The 19,445-nt window shown below is 36.8% G+C and overlaps 1 protein-coding gene across 2 annotated transcripts in view; it reads right to left on the bottom strand.

Annotated features, from left to right (window-relative positions):
- Positions 1–19,445, bottom strand: part of ADAMTS18 (ADAM metallopeptidase with thrombospondin type 1 motif 18) — a 485,565-nt gene that overhangs the window by 225,957 nt on the left and 240,163 nt on the right. The window contains exon 1 of one of the 2 annotated variants that reach the window (XM_080410685.1): positions 1–19,445. This exon is cut by the window's left edge and continues 50,217 nt beyond it; it is cut by the window's right edge and continues 19,411 nt beyond it. The exons of the other annotated variant lie outside the window; for it this stretch is intronic. The gene's annotated coding sequence lies outside the window, so the exon portion shown is untranslated. 2 annotated transcript variants of the gene reach the window in all.

Here is a 19,445-nt window from a genome sequence, read left to right as displayed (position 1 = left end):
AAAAAATCCCCATGGAGATAAACAGCTTAGTTGCATGTGTCCAGAACATACCATGTCTCATAAATGCCTAAAACCAGAGGCAGACAGTTACACGAACTCCATTTGGCATACCTAAACGGAAGATAAAGGGGTGAAACGAATGTACGCCACTATTGTTTTCCCTTAGAACAGGTGGGGTCCTCAAGGAGTTCCCAGAACTGTTTAGAAGAAACCGTAAGATGCTCTAAATTATGCCTGTTAGACTCTGGGGCCACACCTGCTATGAATGGCCTGCAACACAGCCTTCCCTTCCCTCCTACTTCACGTAATGGCATAAGAAATTTATTGGCAAGGAAATGTGGTTAGAATGCTGCTGGAGTCAGGAACTGCTGGAGCGCAGCCAGGTCTCTGGCCACAAGCCTTCTCCGGCACACCCAGCACACCCAGCACACCCAACAAACTGTTACATTAAGACTGGGAAATAGCTGTTGCTGGTGGGTAACATTGCTGGTGATCCTGTGGAAAGTCTAATCATCCTGCATAAGCAGTTTTCTACGTGTGTACAACACGGATCCATACTCCTGCATAGGGCACACAGCACGACTGTAACAGTAAGGTCATTATCAGGGTCCTGTAGAAAAAGTGAAAGTAGTTCTCTGACATGATTTCCTTCTTTACCTTATGATCCTCTGGCAATCCTCTTGCAATTAACTGCCAACTCATGTCACTTAGCAAAAGCTATAACCCTGAAGTAAAGAATTCCTGGAAAACACTTTATACCATTTATCACATGCAGAAGCAGGCTTGGCATACTCAAGAGTTGAAAAGAACTATAGCTCATAGCAGCTACCATGTTGTAACTTAACAGATGTCTATGCTGAAATGCTAAATTACACCTAAAGCATGTGACAATATAGACACTGCAGCCTTTAGCACTGTTAAGTTTCCCATCTGTTCAAATAGTACACAATTCAATGAGGTATATAAATACTTCTGGTTTCCATGATTATGTTTGTCTTTCCAACACAGTATATGACAAAAAGTGTGTTTAATTGTTTGAGGGTAACTGAGTAACCCGTACTGACTGCTCAGGTGCTTTATTTGCAAGATGATGTCAGTGACTGATACTTAGATAGTTAGGTTAGACTGATGTGCACGCTGATTAACTGGAGATACAGCAGAGACTCAGCCCATGTTAAAGCATTTTCATCTTCTGCTCTGTGGAGACAGTTGAAAATGTGGCATAGATTGTTGCGATATTACCATGCATTCAAAAATTACTCATTAGGGAGATTTTGTAATCCAGTTTAGAGGTGGTACTCTCAACAGATGTAACATACAGAAGTGTGCAGTGCTCACAGGTGTGTCTATGTGTGCTCTTGCACCTATAAATGAGGTGCATAGGCTTTTCACCAATACCTGGTTTGAAATGTCATTCTTTTTAAATTTCAGTTTTATGATCATTTTTCTTATTATTTAAAAATTATGAATGGATAAGAGAGAGTGATTGTGACAAGAGGGTAACTGCTCTAGCATTAAGATAAAATTGAACATGGAAAAAATCTTCATTAATAAATTAATGTGGTGAAAGATATCAACTCTATTGTTTTAAATGAGGTTCGTTTAGTAAGTTTAACCTCTACCCTAGACATATACCTTACATCTGTTTAATTTAATCAGAAGAGACAGACAGTGTTAATTACTTTCTGATGGTTGTTCTGTACCATGTCTTTGGCAAGTGAGAAAAGACAAATTCCCATGGTTTTAAGCTAAAGCAAATGGCTTCTAAGGGATAAAAAACACTTAAGATGGATGGCAGTGAATTATTTAAAGTTTAAAATCTTTGGGAGTTTCATTTGCAATATGCATGTTAAGATGTAAAAATGTGCTATGATAACTTATGTCCATTTCTTCATTGCATATTTGCATGACCTCCAATTAGTGCTTGGGGAACACAGCAAAAAAGCCTCTGCAGCTCTGAAAGGTATATATTCTGATTTCAACTGTCTAGTTTGCCACCATTTAAAAAAATTCTACAGAAAGTCACGTTGGCCCAAAGCCAGACTTCTGAGTTAATACTGCAGAGAGATTTGTATTGAATGTATCTTGAGTTAGTAATAATGGAGCTTTATGCCAGTCCTGCTTCAAGGAGTCAAGCTCATCAGGGAACAGAAACATCCCAGCTGCCAAATGTGCCAAGCCAAAGCAATTTGAGCGGGTAACTGTTCACAAAGGCTCATTTGTCAAATTATTTCAAAGGAATTGATCTGTAATCATTCCTGTGCCTTACAGGTACTTCTGGTCTCTTGAAAGAAAGGTAGATATCAATTGTTCCACCTCTCTCAGAGAGGGAAACTGAGGAATAAAACTACAGATCACACATTAGGTAAAAAAAAAAAAAAAGAGTTCTTTACAACTTGGTCCTAGTATTTTGTAAATAAGACAGAGGAAAAATACATTTGGAGTATTATTGAACAACACCTTGATGCTAAGAGTGCAATATTTACACATGTTGAAATTTTACATTGCAAATTTAAGATTGCATATGCTTCAGTCACTATAGTATGCAGTGCTTGTCCCCTTGTAATATGTTTAACTACTGTAACTGCTTTAACTACTTAAAAATAACTGTCTTTTTTTACTTTAAAGGCCACTAATTTAGACATGCTATCCTAGAGGATGTCACATTCTTAGATATAAAAGTGTGTGTGTGCTGTAATGTAATGATGTTGCGGTAATCTGTCCTATGAATACCATGGGTAGAAATCTGATTTTTCCATCTGGTTCAACCAGAATGTTTTTATTGTCTTACAAGTTTAGAGGACTGTTGCAATGAAATAATGGAAAATAATACATGGGAACTTCTGTGTGGAACAATAAAGCCTATCATCATGGATTGTTTCCTTAGTGATTTATCTGTTAGCTTCAGGATCAACTGGATAAATTCCTTCTGAAACACGATATGCATGATTTATGTATCGCAAAATTCTCACCTGAATGTAACATTTTCCCCTCATTTCCTGTTGAATATGAAATATTCATTGTCTTTGTGCCTTAATGGAACTTTTAATTATATGTTTATTTTTTATTAGAAATAATACTTTTTCTTATTTTTTACTCTTTTTCTCCACTTTGAGGTTGTCTCCCATTAATGTCAGAATCGATGAGCGTCAAATTCACTTAGCTTTTCTCACATATCTAATAGTACAAAATTCACTGGGATTCTTAGTGTGAAAAACGTTACGTTTATAGAGTATTACATCACAGAAAGAGGTAGAAGAAACTTCACATCTCATAACAGCAGTAAAACCTACATAAATTACATGTTCCTTTCATTGCACAAATGCTATCTGTTCAAGAAAGTTTTATCTATATACTTCAACTCTCTTTATTCCTGTAAGAGCTGCAAGTATCCACTATTTGTACCTCAGCTGTAGCTAGTGAGCCTATTTAAGGTAGGAGCTACTCCAGTTAAACTGATGGAATTATACCTGTTAAAAAAAAGGTCTGAGGGAAGAGAAACTTGGACTGTAGCATGGGAATAGCTGTAGATCAACATCAGTGAATATACAAGCAATGACAGATTATTTCTTTATAAATAAATAGTGAACATTATACACAAAGTTACATGATTTCTCTGTGGTAGCTAAACAGCCATCAGAGCTCTTCTTGAAACAATCGTATTTATTATCATTTTTCCTACAATATGTTGAATCCTTCTGAAATCTTGCCTGTATGTGTACGGGCTACCCAAAACGTATGCAGTAAAATAGAACAGGGAGTGCTAAGACAGTATCACTTATGGATTTTCCTCTTTCCTGCCCTTTAGGTTTTGCTGACAAAAAAGGAAAAATCTCAGGATAAAAAAAAAATAATCTTGCTGCAGTATGAAAGCAAAGGAAACAGAGAGCAAAGTCTTATAGAATAATATTTCATGTGTATAAACACCTGCAGTCAGCAGCTGGAATAGGTGTGAATATCTCTCTTTAACAACTGCTATGCAGTATTCTCCCACATGGGTTTTCTCATCCTATTCTCCAAAATATTTGAAACCACTCCCAGTTAACTATAATTTACAAGTTTTGCATGTGCATTCATCTTAGTCATTAATGAAAATATTTAACAGAAAGTCAAATAAAACTGGTTAAAAATAGACTTCTGTGAAACTTTAAAATTACTTGAAATACAGATTTTTACCTTCTCCAATTGCACAGACTGACAATAATTAACATATATGTTGTTACAAAGCCTCAAAATCTACAGGAAACATTTCCCCCATTCCTTTATTAAATAGCGTGTTGACAATGAAATCAGTATGCTTTGAATTCTGCATAATCTTAACATTTCTGTCATTTCCAATACCATTTTCTGCAACTGTATTGAGGGGTGCAGATGTAAAACATGTAACTGCAACACACAACCCTCTTTCCTGAGACCAGGCTCAAATTTTTTTGCTCATGTGCAGAACACAATTCCATTTTAAAAGATTTTTTTGAGACCAAAAGAAACAAAACTTCTTCACAAATAACACATGACCTGTAGTATATAAATACTGAAAACAACAGCTGCAATAGTTGTATTTTATTAAACAATTGCTAAGTGATTATTTCCAACAGATTTTTTTTTTTTCCCACTCAGTTACTTTGGTACACCACAAGCCCTTCCCAGGACGCTCACATTTATAACCAGAGGTGACTTCTCAATGTCTTCAGTGTGGCACTAACATCTACCTACGTCACCAAACCTCCCCAGAGAACACTGCAGCTTCACAGAGTCTTTCAGCATCCCTTTAAAAGAAATTGAGCCAATTTCTGAACTCAACAGTTTGGTTTTCTGTAGAAACAAAGACTGGAACGGACCTCCTAGATCCTTGAGTCAACTCCTCTGCTATTGTAAGCAACACGTCCTATAATTTGTGTCAGACACTTGTCAGTTTACAGTAAGAAGAACAACAGTTCAGATTTCAATTGGCCCTGGCCCTGGGATGAACATCACAAAGCAAACTTGTGTCGTGCAGTCACTAAGTCACTAGGGTTGATTGTCTTTAACTGCTCTGTTTAAATAACCTTCTCCTTGCAGAACTGCAGCTGCCTTAAGACTCCAGCAGTGGGTGTGAAATGTACAGTTTGCCCTTAGCTGAAACCCTCTAAACAGCACTCTCTTCTGTTTTCGTCTGAACTGTACCAAGGCAGTACAAAGATGTGAGATTCAGAAGCAGAGAACAAATTAATAGGAATATTATGCAACAGCTTTACTGACAACTCAAGAAATGAGAAGCTACCGGGAGTCTGGCTGAACATACAGAATTTTTATATTAACAGCAAATTTATATTAACTCCAGCAAATGATTCAGCCTTTTGAACATCTCGCATTTAGAAAGCTTTAGGAAAACGTAGTGAAGGCCAACACTGCTGCCCATCTTAGATGGATCCCTTCTGCCTTGTGCTGTCACTCTACCTGCTTATTTACAATGCAGGGAGCTGAGGAACTTATTTTGGACTTCTACAACTTCTCTAAATGGCAGAGAAGGGTAAGTATACAAAATTGTTACCACATTGCCCTAATATATCAAAGGGCATGCATGACGGAGACCAACAAAAATGCTTTTAACCTGGAGAAAGCAGGGAATCAAGAAGTGGGAGATAGCATTATTCATTACTCTGGCCAAAGGTGGTGTAATTTTGCAAATAGCTGTTTCAGGATGATTGATAAAGCATAATTGATCCAAATGGAAAAAATTAAATAAAATCAAGCACATTACATACTAGTGCATTGGGTATCTACCCTGTGACCACAGACCACAAGACGACTATAAGACCTTTTTTCTTTGCATCCTACAAATGTGGAAACTCAGCCTGATAAAAAAAGGGGTCATCTCCTCCATTTCCAGAAAAGGATAAGACATGTTTAGTTTACATTTGTGGAACTAAATAAAAAGTGTGATAGTAAGAGCTGGTGAGCATGTCAGACACCATCTAGGTTAAGAACACCACCACACTTTTCCCCATGTTCACAAAAGGTTTAGAGTCTGCAATTTAAATATCTGGGGAGGCACTTTTTGTCCTGAATTATATATAAACCTCATTACACATAAAGTGGCATTAAAAAGACACACCAAAAATCCAATTGTACATCAAAAGCTGAACATAGTTTTCCTACTTGAAGAAGCAGAAATCAACCCAGATAATTCTTAGTGCAAAACTGAAGAGTGTCTAGTTACTTTTGAGACAAATACAAACAGAAAACTTTTTAGCAGTGCCAATACACTTTGTGCTTATTTTGGCATATTTTACCACCTGTCAACCAAAGAGAACCAACCCATTTCCAACAGCCATTGGCTTTATACAGTCTGTGCTGAGTCACAGCTATTCAGAAGCCAAATACAGCCTGTATAATACATGATATTTACAGATTTCTTCTGTCTGACAAGATCTGTAAGAAATAAAAGTGAATGTACAAGAATGTAAATGTCTAGATTAAAATATATTTAAAACCTGCTTAGTAGAAATATTTTAATGAAATAAGGTATTTTTCTATACATGTGGGAATTTATGGTAGAAAAATACGACTTTGATAAGATCTGACTCTTAAAAAGAAGATCAAGAATGTGGCTTTTTACATTTCTTAAATTTGCAAAATAAACCACTTTTCAGGAAACCTCAATTTTCCAAAAAAATATGGCATTCCAGTAAATGCCAAGATAAAATTGGCTCATGTTTAGTCCTATGATAAGATATACTTTAAAGCATATAATCCAAAATCGAAACATCATAAGGTTAATAAAAGCTAACCTACACTTTAAGTGAAAAAGTATCTGCATACTTAAATTTCATAATGTCTACAAACAATTTGTGACTTGTGAAAGCAGATACAGAATATGTTGAAAATGCTTAGTGGATAGAGTATATTGGGTGGATTCCATCCTTCTTTCTGTTGGTTAGGAGGTCCTTTAACTGGTCCCTACGTCCCTATGTTCCTACTTTCTTGTATGATAGATACAATAGTGGAAGAAATATGAATTTTCTATACATTTGGAACTTGGCATAAATCAGTACAGAAGCTGATAAGTAAACCATTAAGATATGAAATCTCTGAGGTGACAAGTACTTAGTGAAAAGGGGACATATTCCAGCCTTACACTGATAAAATGATTGGTTTTTTGTCAAATATGCTATATAACCAAGAACATGACCATTAAATACACTGAGTTTCTGCCACTCCCAGTGAAGTCACTGGCTGGTCAGCACTCTTGTGATCAGAACACCCATCACTCCCTGGAATTCAAACAGTTCCCATGGGCTCTCAGCATTGCCATGGTGTACCTAATAATCTTTTCACACCAGACATCCATTTACAAGCATAAATGTTTTACATTTGCATGACTGTGGGATCATTTCATCTGCACACAGTGCTAACAGTTGATTTCTACCACGCCAAGTGCTCCTAGTAATCATATTCATTATAGAGAACAAACACAGGGCTGGCCTGTAGAAGAGTTTTTGGAGATCCACTGAATAGTCAAGCAAAATGTGAGCCAGTTCATAGCTAGTTCGTAGCTTTGAGTTGAAATGGGGTGAAACTCACAAATGACAGTTTTTCCTCAAAGAAACTTTAAAACCAGTTAGTATTAACCACTGCTGGTTTTGATAGTTTGCATTCATTTTAAACAGTTTTCCAGAAAAAGGCCCTTTAAAAATACTTAATAGCTGTAAAAAAATTTGGTTTTCTTTCCTGTTTCACACAGACTAATTCAGATACTACTAAATGGAATAAAATATACATTCAATAATTTTACTTTTGTATTTTATTTATGATACGGAAGTCAAGACAAAATACCAGTTATTGTTTGTGAAGGGAAAAATTGTGGCAATACTTCTGGTATATTTTTTATATATAGGCAGTGAAGACTTCCTTTATTTCTACTTATTATTTTACTTAATTTTTGTCCATATTTAACAAGTCAAATTGGCTAATGTGTGATTTCTCTAATCAAAGTAGATCTGAATAAAACAGTTCCCTGAGCTGTTAAACTAATGAAATCTGGATCTCTTTTGATTACATTGAAATTTTAACTTACACACTTCCCTTTTCTTCAGCAGGAGCAGGTTTCTTCCTATACCTGGCTTACTATTTACACAAAGCCTGTACAAAAAGGTCTCTGCTTTTCTTCCTACATTTAGCTGGAACTGCACAAAGCTCGGTGTCATGATGCTGACTGGGAATTGATACAACTATTAATAGTCAATCTATTTACAAATCTGGATTAAACCATATGCAATGTCATTTGTTAAATATGGAATGGAGTGCATCTTATTCAGCACAAGTCTGTTAGCATTAAAGAATTAATACTCTTAACATTAGTTTGATTTAGCCTATCATCCCTTGGGTGTTTTTATTGTGACATAAATAATTGTTCACTTTAAAATTGTAGTGGATAATATAAGCTACATGTAAGAAGTGCACAAAAGAGATGTTCTATCTTTTAAGTCTGTTCAATACTATTTCTTTCCCAAATCTTCTTTCTGTTGTCTTCATTCTGTGTAATTTGTCAACATTTTTCTTTCAATTAGTCACTTGTTAGGGACTTTGCAAGTACTGTGGCTCAAGAAATCCAGAATATCTGGTACTTATTAGATTAGGGAATTTCACTGACTTTGATTTGATTTTAATTTAATGCAGTAATCTAGTATTGCATTATTCTCCTGTGTAGTATGACTGTACTATCCAAAATATACGCTAATTTTGGGGAAAGAAACTTCCTTTAAAATTAATTTAGCCTTTTAAAATAACACTTTTTAAAATAATGTATATTTATGAGGCACATTTGAAAGCAATTATAAACTAAAGCACAATCAAAACAGCAGTGGATGGAAGCAGAAGCAGATTTTAAGTGCCCCATGGCAATTAATGACTTAACAGGCCTTCACAACTGGAAGCCAAAACAAATGCTTTGTATGAATTTAGGATAAATCATAATCCATAGAAAGAGAACAAGGATGACTGGTTGTATCTTAGCTTTAAGATATCCACATCATGGGGAAAAAATGTCAGTATTTACTACAGTTCAGCAAATTTCTTATTATCGAAAATGCAGCTTTATATACTTGATTTGCACCTTCTAGAGGCTTGGGAACACCCACAGAGAAAAAACAGCAGACTCTGTTCTGGTCTCTTTTTTGACTTGAAGAGAAAAGAAGAATGGTGGGGAATATGAGAACATGCAGTACACTTATGTGGTCAGATTTGGCTCTGCATTACAACTGTTGAAGACTGTTCAGACCTATTTCCAAAGCCCAGTGAAGTCGAAGGTGATCTACCAGCTTCAATAGGATTTGGGTCAGTTAATTCCTATGGATTCAGTTACTTGGGGTATTTCCTATTGCCATTGAAAACTATTTAATCCAGACCTTAGCATAGTTCTTTGACACTCAGCTGACTTGAAAGAACATGCTGTAACTAGGGCAATGCTAGAAAACCCCAAAGGGTTGTCTACCTGGTATTCTGCAGGCACACACATCCTTGCTTTGCCCATACTCAAAGCTAGCTGGATGATAGCCAGTTGCAATCAGAAGTTTGCAAACAACTCTGTAGTTTGGCCCCTGGAACTGCAACTTATACTCCCTAGCTGACTGCATAGCCAACTCCTCTGTAATAAATTACTGAGGTAATTTACTAAGTGCAAACAACTGTAAAGAAAAGAGTAGCTGGTGGAAGTCATAACCTATCAGCTGGTAGGACATCAGAAAAGGCTAGTGGAAAAAAGGAGAAAAGGTATTGCTTATAGGACTGACACCTATAAAACATATGAAGAATGAATTTCCTCACAGAGGAAGATAAGAACTACTTAAGTCAAAAGATGACCTAAGATAACAATATAAAATTATTATTAATACAGCTAAGGTGAAACTGTGCAGAGAAATCCTAACTAAATGAATTCTGCTTTTAAGATAGAGCATGATCATTTTCTGGAAAAAATTATATATGATGACATTCAAATTTTGAAGGACTATTCTATGTCTAGATGATCTAGTGATATGGTTCTGGGTGCTACAGAAAAAAATCAAGGTTAAAATACTAGGCTTAGAATCTCTACATTAGATTAATCTATTTTCCTTCTATGAATTTCCACAGCGACCCTTTCAAAACCAATGTAATAAAGACATTTCCCAAGACAGACACTCATCTTTCTTATTTTCCCCTGTGGAAGTTTACAACAGCCTAGATTTTCTGTATACAGGTAAGTTAGTATGTCTGAAATATTTTTTGGTTAATTAGTTGGGAATGTTACATTTGTTCTTTACTGCAGTACCACAGAGTTGGACTTCAGAATTTTTGCTTTGATGCAGCCAGTTGCTGACGTGTTACATGTTACTGCATTTCTACTAGGTTACTGACGTCAGTTATGAGAGGTTTAGGCAAATGAGTGTGTGTATGCTCAATAATTCAAAATGAAACACAAGTTCTTATTTGCTTTTTTAATTTTTGCTTTGCCTCTGAAAAGTTAGTAACAGTGACTCCCAGCAGCAACTATTTTCATAGGTAGTATGTTCTGCAACTTCGAACCCTTATGTGGTTGTATAGAATATGCCAGTATTCAGGAAAATTAACTTCAAAATTCGTTTTGCAAGATGTGAAGAAAAAAATCACTGAGCTTGAATAACAAACACCAACAAGCATCTAAAATATGCTAAAACATGCCTTAAGCAATACTTCCTCTACTTTCTGTGATTAGTGATAACATGATCTTTCTACATACTCTTCTACATTCTCCTCCCCGCTTTATGACTGAGAAGTCTGACAATGAGATATATTTCATTTGAGAGTTGTGGGTTTACAGGATTTTCTTCTGAAGGCAGATGTTTCCTGAGGTTCAAAAAATGAGCAAAGATTTCACAGGCTTTGCTTGCAGGATTTCCAACATGAGAAATAATAAAGTAAAAGTTTATTTTTATTTTATTTATGCCTTCTTTTGCCTGATTTCAAGAGAAATACATCAGTCAGGGCAACAGAACATGTCAGAACAGAACATGTTGCCAGAACATGTCAGTTTAGGCCCCTCATCTTCTATACATGTTTTTGTGTGAACTCCAGCCAATCAGCTTCTTCTGCTTTAGTTCCCTATAGGAATAATAGCATTTCCCTGTCTTATAGGACGATTTTTATGAAAACAAGCAAACAAACACCAAGAACATAAAATTGACAGCTGTCCATGGTAATGGAAGCTAAATATATTTTGAAATAGAAATATTAAATATGCCATATTTGGCTTATTTAGCCTGCAAATTAATTGAGGAAAAGAGAAAGTCTTGTTCCTTTTGGTAAAGTACAATGCAAATACAGTTGCTGCATCAATGTTTGATACTACTAATAAGAGATACTCTTTGATTCAGGAGTGAAATCTGATTTTCCTGGCAGAGAACTGCAATTTCAAGGATATTGCATTCTTCTACTGCATTTCCAGAGTTAGCACACTAGGAAAGGCAATAGCCCTTTGGGGAGGGGCAAGTCACAATGGTTTTGGTTCTTGGTCAGTTTAAATAGCAACGTTAGCAAAATGTTGCAAATAAATGAGCTTGCTAAAAGCAGAAGATGGGTCGGACAGCCAGGTTTCTGCAGGCCTTTTGGTTCTTCGGTCTAGGAAGGTAATTTACACAGTCCAATCCACAGTGTGAAATGGATAATGATATGCCCTAGTGGCCTTAGCTTTTACATTCAGCATTTTGGGGCATTCCTCATCCCCAAAATAGATCCTGCTGACCAGTCCTTGGCTGGAATAAAGCCAGAATCATTCCACTGATACTGATTCCATAATACTTAGTTCAACTTTGATAAACTGAATTTGGGGTTTATTCTGCCTCAGAATCTTCACTGAACATTCAGTCCGACATTTTAGATAGCCATCTGCTGCTTCTGATTGGGTTTTTACTTGTTTATATTTTTAGGGTTTAGATTTCTTTTTAACACTGATCATATGACATGTATTACGTCTAATACATGATTTTGTTTAAGCACAATATAAGCTATATAAGACTGACTGACTCCAACAAAAATCCTTTCCACCTCCACCTTTGTTTTTTTTTTCTTTTTTTAAGATACACACTTTTCCTCAAAGGAAGTACTGAAAAAAACTACCTGTTTTAAATTTAATAGAGTCTAATGTTCCCCACAATGTCCATTCTTGATGTTTGAGATATACAAATCCAGCCTGGCAAATGCTAAGTTTGTAATTTTTTGGAAGACACAAGTTGATGGAATAAATAAATAAATACTCTGTATCACTTCTGCATCTGGTTCTACCATTCTATTGAGGGGTACCACAACAAATAAAATATGTAGAAATTGGTTTCCAAAACCTATTGACCGCACCACGAATTAGCTAGTTTCTGAGACTTCTGTTTGCACATGCCCTGTACACATGCAAAGAATAACAGACTGAAACAATGGCAAATTAGAAACATAACTGGAGAAGCAACAAGGCATCTTTTGCTGCCAGTAGGTACAGTTGCAAAGCAAGAAAATTCTTTTTATGAGCATGCATCTCTTTATTAAAAAGAAGGTACAGATATGTTTAATTTCACAATCCTGTGAATCATGCTTTCCTTTCCAGCAGCTTCAGACACGTCTTTCTTCAGTGCAATTTGATTGATAGACCAGACAATTTCATAATTTTTTTTCTTTGCAGCATAAAGTTGGCCTGATCATTAATCATGAAAAGCCTGAGCAGAATTTAATTAATCTTTCTTTCTTTCTTTCTTTCTCATACCTGCTTCCTACACAACAAATATGTCAGGCCACATTTGGAAGAACTTTAACTAACATAACCTAATTCAGAATATTGAATAGTGGTTCACAGTGGCAAGTTGTTGACAATGAATCCATTAGGGCGAAAGAAAAATCTCTCCAATATCTTGATTCAGAAAAATCAAGACTGCAAAGTGTTTGCAAAGTTTCCATCAATGAAGAGACAGGCTTTCTCTGCAATATTATTCAGTAGGAAATATTTCCTCAGGTCTCACAACATGAATTCAGAGTTGTTTTTTTCTTCTGCTATAGATGTCACCCTATAAAATACAGTGGCACCAAAGCCAGAACACATAAAATGCACTAAATGCTGCTGATTTGCAAGTAAATGCAGAAGAGGAGACTGGCTGCTGATACCTCCAAACAGGGCTCTGCCCCACCTCTCCCAGAGGCCTAAAGAGGGGTCTAGAATGAGCAAAAAGCACCTGTAAGTGCCCTGAATTCTGTAATTGCTTTTCATTATGAAAGAAGACCTAACGCTTGGCTGACAAATGCATGAAGCCCCAAGATTTACATCCACTGTTCTGGAGTTTAACTACAGCCCAGTAACTCAGTGTACAAACATACTTAAAAACTTTCTGACTTTCTACATTCCTGACTGAAGACAAAAAAGAAAAATGGTACTTCAGTTGGTAGGTGATAGTAAAAAATTAACCTCCTTTTCTCTCTCTTGGAATCTTGAACATTGTTAAAACAGGAATGAGAGGTTTTGACGCAGACTTTCCAAATCTCAGCCATGTAATTCCACCAAAATCTTTGCACATCACTCATACAGGATATTAGTTTCTAAGGTGTACTGTGGGGAATATGGCCTTTCACATTTCTCATTATTAGTGGGATTGTTCTTAGCGATAGCATTAAAATTGGCAGTGATTCTGAGTAGAGATCACCAAACCCAGTATTTGCCACCTTAATTTCCCCATCAAAATGTATATGTAAAGTACATAGGGTACAAAATAACAGCATGGGATCCACCATTCAATTACAGGACTCCCATTAATTCAGGCAGTTAATCTGAGATTTTCAGTTACTGTGGGAATTTTCAAAGTAATTAATGTGTGTTGGACAACATGACATCATTGCAATGACTGACATTTGGTTGAACTTAATATGTCACTTAGCATTCACTGCTAAGTGACCAAGCTTTTGGTATGCCGAATATCTGAGACATGAGGTCAATCTCTAAAGTGTATATGCAACACAATTACTAGTAACGACTAGTCTCTAGTGAAAATGCACTCACTTATTATTTCAGCATTTCTCTTGTTTCAGAAAACTTAATCCTTTAAAATTGTCTTTCACACAGGCAAGCGTGTCCTCCATAATTTATAGTTCTGCACTTGTTCTATACTTAAGTATCTCCCATTTATTATCTGTATTAGTGTTTGCTGCTTAAGTAGAGCAACTTATGTCCTGCAAATAATAAAGACAAAGTAAGATAAATAGCTTTAACTTGAATCCAGTTATTTTATATTTACTTTAACTAAGATTTGAGCTATTGATCAAGATGGATTTCCAGGAGCAAAAGGCAGATCCAGAGCTGGGTTTGATGTCAGACTTCCACAACAAGGGACTGAGGACAGTGATTTAGTTCCATTTGGTGAAGAACAATTTAACACAGTCCCCATAATGGAATCATAATTCTGATCACATCATCAGAGAGTCATTGTATTGAGACACAATTCGGACTTATTTCAACTTAATATTCCAAATGAAGAGCTAACTGATCAATTCTCCCTAGACATTTGATCACTTTCTACTATTTAGTCTGCCTGTTCTCAGGCTTTTTTACATAATGCTGCCCTATAAAAGATCCATGAAATGTTACAGCTTTTCACAAAATAATTTTTTCCACTCACAGAATGTTGCTTCAGGAACTGGTCCCACCTTTTCCAGGAGTAATTTGGAAAGGGTCCCACCCTGACCAAATCTGACCTCTGATTGATTGCTTCAAAACCTACACACCCCAAATGAGAATAACTGTCCAGGACAAGACATGTAATAATGATCTCACCTGACAGAATGAGAACGATACAACTGAAGTAGAGGCCAGAGTGATGGAAAAAAAAAAAAAGGATCGCTTTCTTACTTGCAGTGCTCATTTTCTTTGCCAAATACACTCAAACAGGAAGGATAATATAACAGATGATAGCCTGAACTCCAGAAGTTAAGGACCAAAGTATGCGATTCATATATACTGCAACTAGCTAAGGAGAGACATATTAAGTAATTCTGGAAGGAAAGCAGCACCTGTCAGTATCATTTTAGTGCTAATACAAGAAACCCATAGCTCTGCTTAAAACCTATGAGAAACAGTTTGTGTGATATACCTTCCAGACAGTGATATGTACTTTTTCAGCAACATGACTATAAACTGCTAGATATTTCTAGCATTTGGTTACTATTAAACTACGCTTTGACTATCCCAAAATATCAGTAAATGTCAACCCAATTGTTATTCACAATTTAGCTAACTTAACTGTAGCTAATATAAATAAATTTGTATTTTAATCTTGTCAACAAATACTGAACACCAAATATTATTTACCAATATCTGATCTCAGTAAGTCCAGTTTGATCACAGTGTTTTTACCTAAAATTGGGGTAAATTCTTACATTCTTACCAAGTTGCAAATGTATGATCTTTGCACAAAAAAATGTAAATATTAGTATATTTGCATTCCTGTGTTCTTTATCTTTACATGTGATCAACCCTGAGCTACAGTTGAACCACTTTAAGTTATTAAGGAAACTTAAAAGCATGTAAAACAGCATCTTTTTAGAAGACAAATTTATGCTCCAGTGAACCTCAAGAACTTCACTGAACCTCCAGGTTTCCAAGGATCTTTCATCGTAACAAATGTTTAAGTTAAGCATATTACCTACTTAGACTACAATTTTTCATTTTGTGAAAAATTCTGCCCTTGACCTCTGAATTGCAGACAAAAATCTTAAGCCCAACATGGTCTTCAAACCGATTCTACTGAAATCTATTTCATTGAAATCCATTCAGTGAAAAGATGATGCATTTGCAAGTTAATACTACCTGAAGCTGCACAGAAGAAATTCAAGACATCTGTCTTCAGATTCTGAAGTCAGCATATCCAGATTTAATTTTTAAATGTATTTTAAAGCAAGTTTTCAAAAACCTCAGGTTGGTATTTTCCATATTGTTTCTATATGAGAACCCAGCACACACTCTTTTATAACTCCCATTAAATTTAGTGGAAGACTGATACTAATTGAAGTAAGAGTTGAATGTGTCCAAAGCATTAATTTTAATCATATGATTGAGGCTATTTCTCGCCCCTCCCCCCCCCCCCCCCACCCCACCCACCCCCCGGAAGAATACATGCTTTTCACAGTTAAATGCTTGTTTTGAAACTATTGTAGTCAGCATTATAGCACAGATAAAACTTGGAATACTTATAATACTTAGAGAAAGCTAAAAGTAACAGTATAGAACAGAATTTGGCTCTTTGTATCTTATTTCCACTCTTCTAACCTTCTAACTTTAGGCCTTATTGTAAAGCTCTGCTGAATCATCTCATGGAATAGATGGTATATGAACAAAAATCTTGCACTTATACTAAATATTAGGATGTATTAGACACTCGGGATACTTTCAAAAGAACTTGGTATCCTCAAGCACAAAGATTCAGCTAAAGTAACTTTTATTCTCTTCTTGCTCGTTACACTTAAAATGTATGATACTGGAATGATACATAGTGAGTAACTAGGGACAGGCAAACAGAACCCACCAACTCTTTGTTGACACCGAGTTTTCAATTTATTAACCTCAGCTCAATCCAAATGTTCAGGCTTTTTTCTCCTGCAGCCCCTGCTTGTGAGCTATTTTCTCTAAACTCCGTGGAATTTCTACAGGTAGGATAGGACCCAAATGAGCATCCAGTCATGCTCAAAAAAAATGGGTAAAAGAAGCCAAAAGTTATCCTTTTGCTAGGGACAGCTTAGTTCTTAGCTGAAAGAAAACAAGTTGCAAGGTTCTCAAAAGGCCTTAGAATTACGGACCTAGGAGGTATTTGAGTCAAGAATGACTGATTAATCTTTCTGCCCATTTTGGGTTGGGTTTTTTGTTGGTTTTGGTGGTTTGTTTATTTTTTTTGTAACACTTCCACTTTTCAGCATAAAACTGCTCTTTTAATGGATTGAGAATTGCATTCAATCAGCCAGCCTTCACTGGATGGGCTGAATTGGAATTACTGTTCATCTTGCTTTTAAACTCACCAGTTGTAAGCTGGCTTCCAAAAAATGCTTCATGTGGTTGAACTCTGTAGGTCATACTGCAAGTGCACTTTGGCACACTGAGCAGAACACACAGGCCCTCTTGTTGCACACTCTGCAGTCATCAGAATGACAAAGTGGACTAATGGCTCACATAGAACCAGGTTTCGGATTCCTGGGGACTCCTTCAGGTTCACATACGGGCCAGATGGTCCCATGATTTGTGCCCACAGAGCTACACGAACAATTCTGCTACAATTACTGCAAATGCTGTCTGGTGTACTGGGAGTTTATATATAAGCTGCCATACGTCTAAGAAGTCTTTTCACAACTAGCAGCTAGCAGCGAATTTTTTTCTACTTTTTAAAACATTAGCATTTTGATTTTGCTCTCTTAGTCTTCCACACAATGCAAAGGTCTTTTTAATTTTGTTTTACACTCCAGTATTCACACTCACCTGGCACCATCTCAAATATGGGAATATGACATTGGTCAAGAATTACAAATGTTGAAAACCATGAAAGTCCTGAAGTTTTGGGATGCATTTTAGCAAACTGCAATTTGCTGATATCACCTGCCCCATTTCTGGTGACATTTCTTTTAGACACACAGGGGAAACCTGCAGTGTTTCACTTTAGTAACTCTGAAAAGTTGGGCTAATTTTGTTAGTAAACATTTAACAGCTTGACTGAGAGTATGCTCTGCATCCACACAGAAAACTGAGGTTATAAACCAGTTTTAATCAGCACGATATGAGCTACCTACATCACTGCACCCTATAATTAAGGTAGGTGATTAGAGTCTATGTTATGCGGTCAAAATGTGAACTAGGCTTGTAAGGCAATACAGGTATTTGCGGTCCCCTTTTTCATGATGATTGCAGGGTTATAACCTAGGTCTACGTGGTTTGCTTCTCAAAAAAAGCCACATTAGAAAACCGTTGTTAAATTGTACTTCAAAAGTAGATATGTGTCATCTCTTCAACAGCTTTTAGATGGTAAAATTTTTCCATTTCCATCCAGAAAAGTTAAAGTTCTGATTTCAACTGATGAACTCTGCATTCTTGTCAGATGAAAAATGAAAATTAAAAAGTTTATCCCATTTTGCTTGATTTCATTTTTTTCCTACATACGTCTGTATATATGTACTCAAGGATGTCTTAATCTTCAAATTCAGCCTAGTATTAAACTGGGAGGTTCGCTGATCCCTCCATTTTTCCCACTTCCAAGGTACATCCCTTTGTCAGCTATTTGTACTATTGCTTAGCTTTGTAAGACAACCAGTGTCAGTTGTAGGCATAACTGTTTGAGCAGAATTGTCAGCACTTCAATTTTTTTCTTTCACAGTGAGCTGCTTAAATCCTATTGTTAAGTGGGGTTTAAACTTAATTAGATTAAGCTATACATGTTGTCAGCCCGACTTGTTCGAGACGATGGGGACACCTGCTGGCCAGCGGGCCGAACCCCGCCGCCCGAGTGCCCAGGACCCCGCAGCCGCCCGTACTGCGCTCCTGAGAGCGGGGTGCCATGTGCTCCTGAAATCGGGGTGCCATGTGCTCCTGAGAACGGGGTGCAACCACACACCTGAGCAGGGTGCCTCTGCCCCACTGCACCAGCCACACACTTTAGTGCTCAAGGGCAGGGGGGGTGGGGTGGGGGTGGGGGGTGAGAGGGGGAAGAAAGAAGTTCTGTGCATTTTCCAGTTGAAAAGGACAGTATTTTCCACTGTTTCTCTGAATGTATAGTTCAAGACTTGTCTTGCAATTACCACTGTAACAGTGCATATTACTGATAATTCTTTCACTTCCAGAAGGCCAGTAGTGACATGCAATAATACAAGCTAAAAGGTAGATTTGAAGGAGGAAGTAATAGGTCTATAACCTCCTCCCAGTCACTCACACATACATACAGTATGCACTATTGCCTCCATCTGTTTTGGCATGTATGGTTCTGGGCATACAATGCAGTCATGGAGCTGCACAGGCTCCACAGTTCACTGGGCAAACAGACTGTCCTGTTGTTAATGTAATACAGGCTCTATTCTCACATCTTCTACCGCAAATATAAAATCCTCTAACAGAATTATAAGCACAAATTCTTGTTGGCTTCCTGCAATATAATTTGGAAACTCAAAGCAATGCCTCTCAGTTTGCCCTAGCTGGCAAAGCTCGCTGGGAGCTCAGGAGACTCCTAAAATTATGCTAACCAGAAAGTGAGCCACAGATTCAAAATACCTCTGTGTAATATATCTGGGTTTGGGATCACTGTCCAGTAGCCATTGAGCATAGCTGTGGCTATGCCTGGCTCTCCATTCTAAGCAGAATGACAAGGAGTAAGCACAGGAGGACTGAAAATGTGTTATTTTTGCTGCAGTTTATCACTATCTTTCTGTTTAATGTACGGCTATTCCTAGAGCTTAGA

The sequence above is a fragment of the Falco punctatus genome (genome assembly GCF_963210335.1).
Source record: "Falco punctatus genome assembly, chromosome: 14".
Taxonomy (NCBI): domain Eukaryota; kingdom Metazoa; phylum Chordata; class Aves; order Falconiformes; family Falconidae; genus Falco; species Falco punctatus.
The sequence above is the reverse complement of the archived record's forward strand: the minus strand, read 5'-3'. Positions and strand labels throughout refer to the sequence as shown.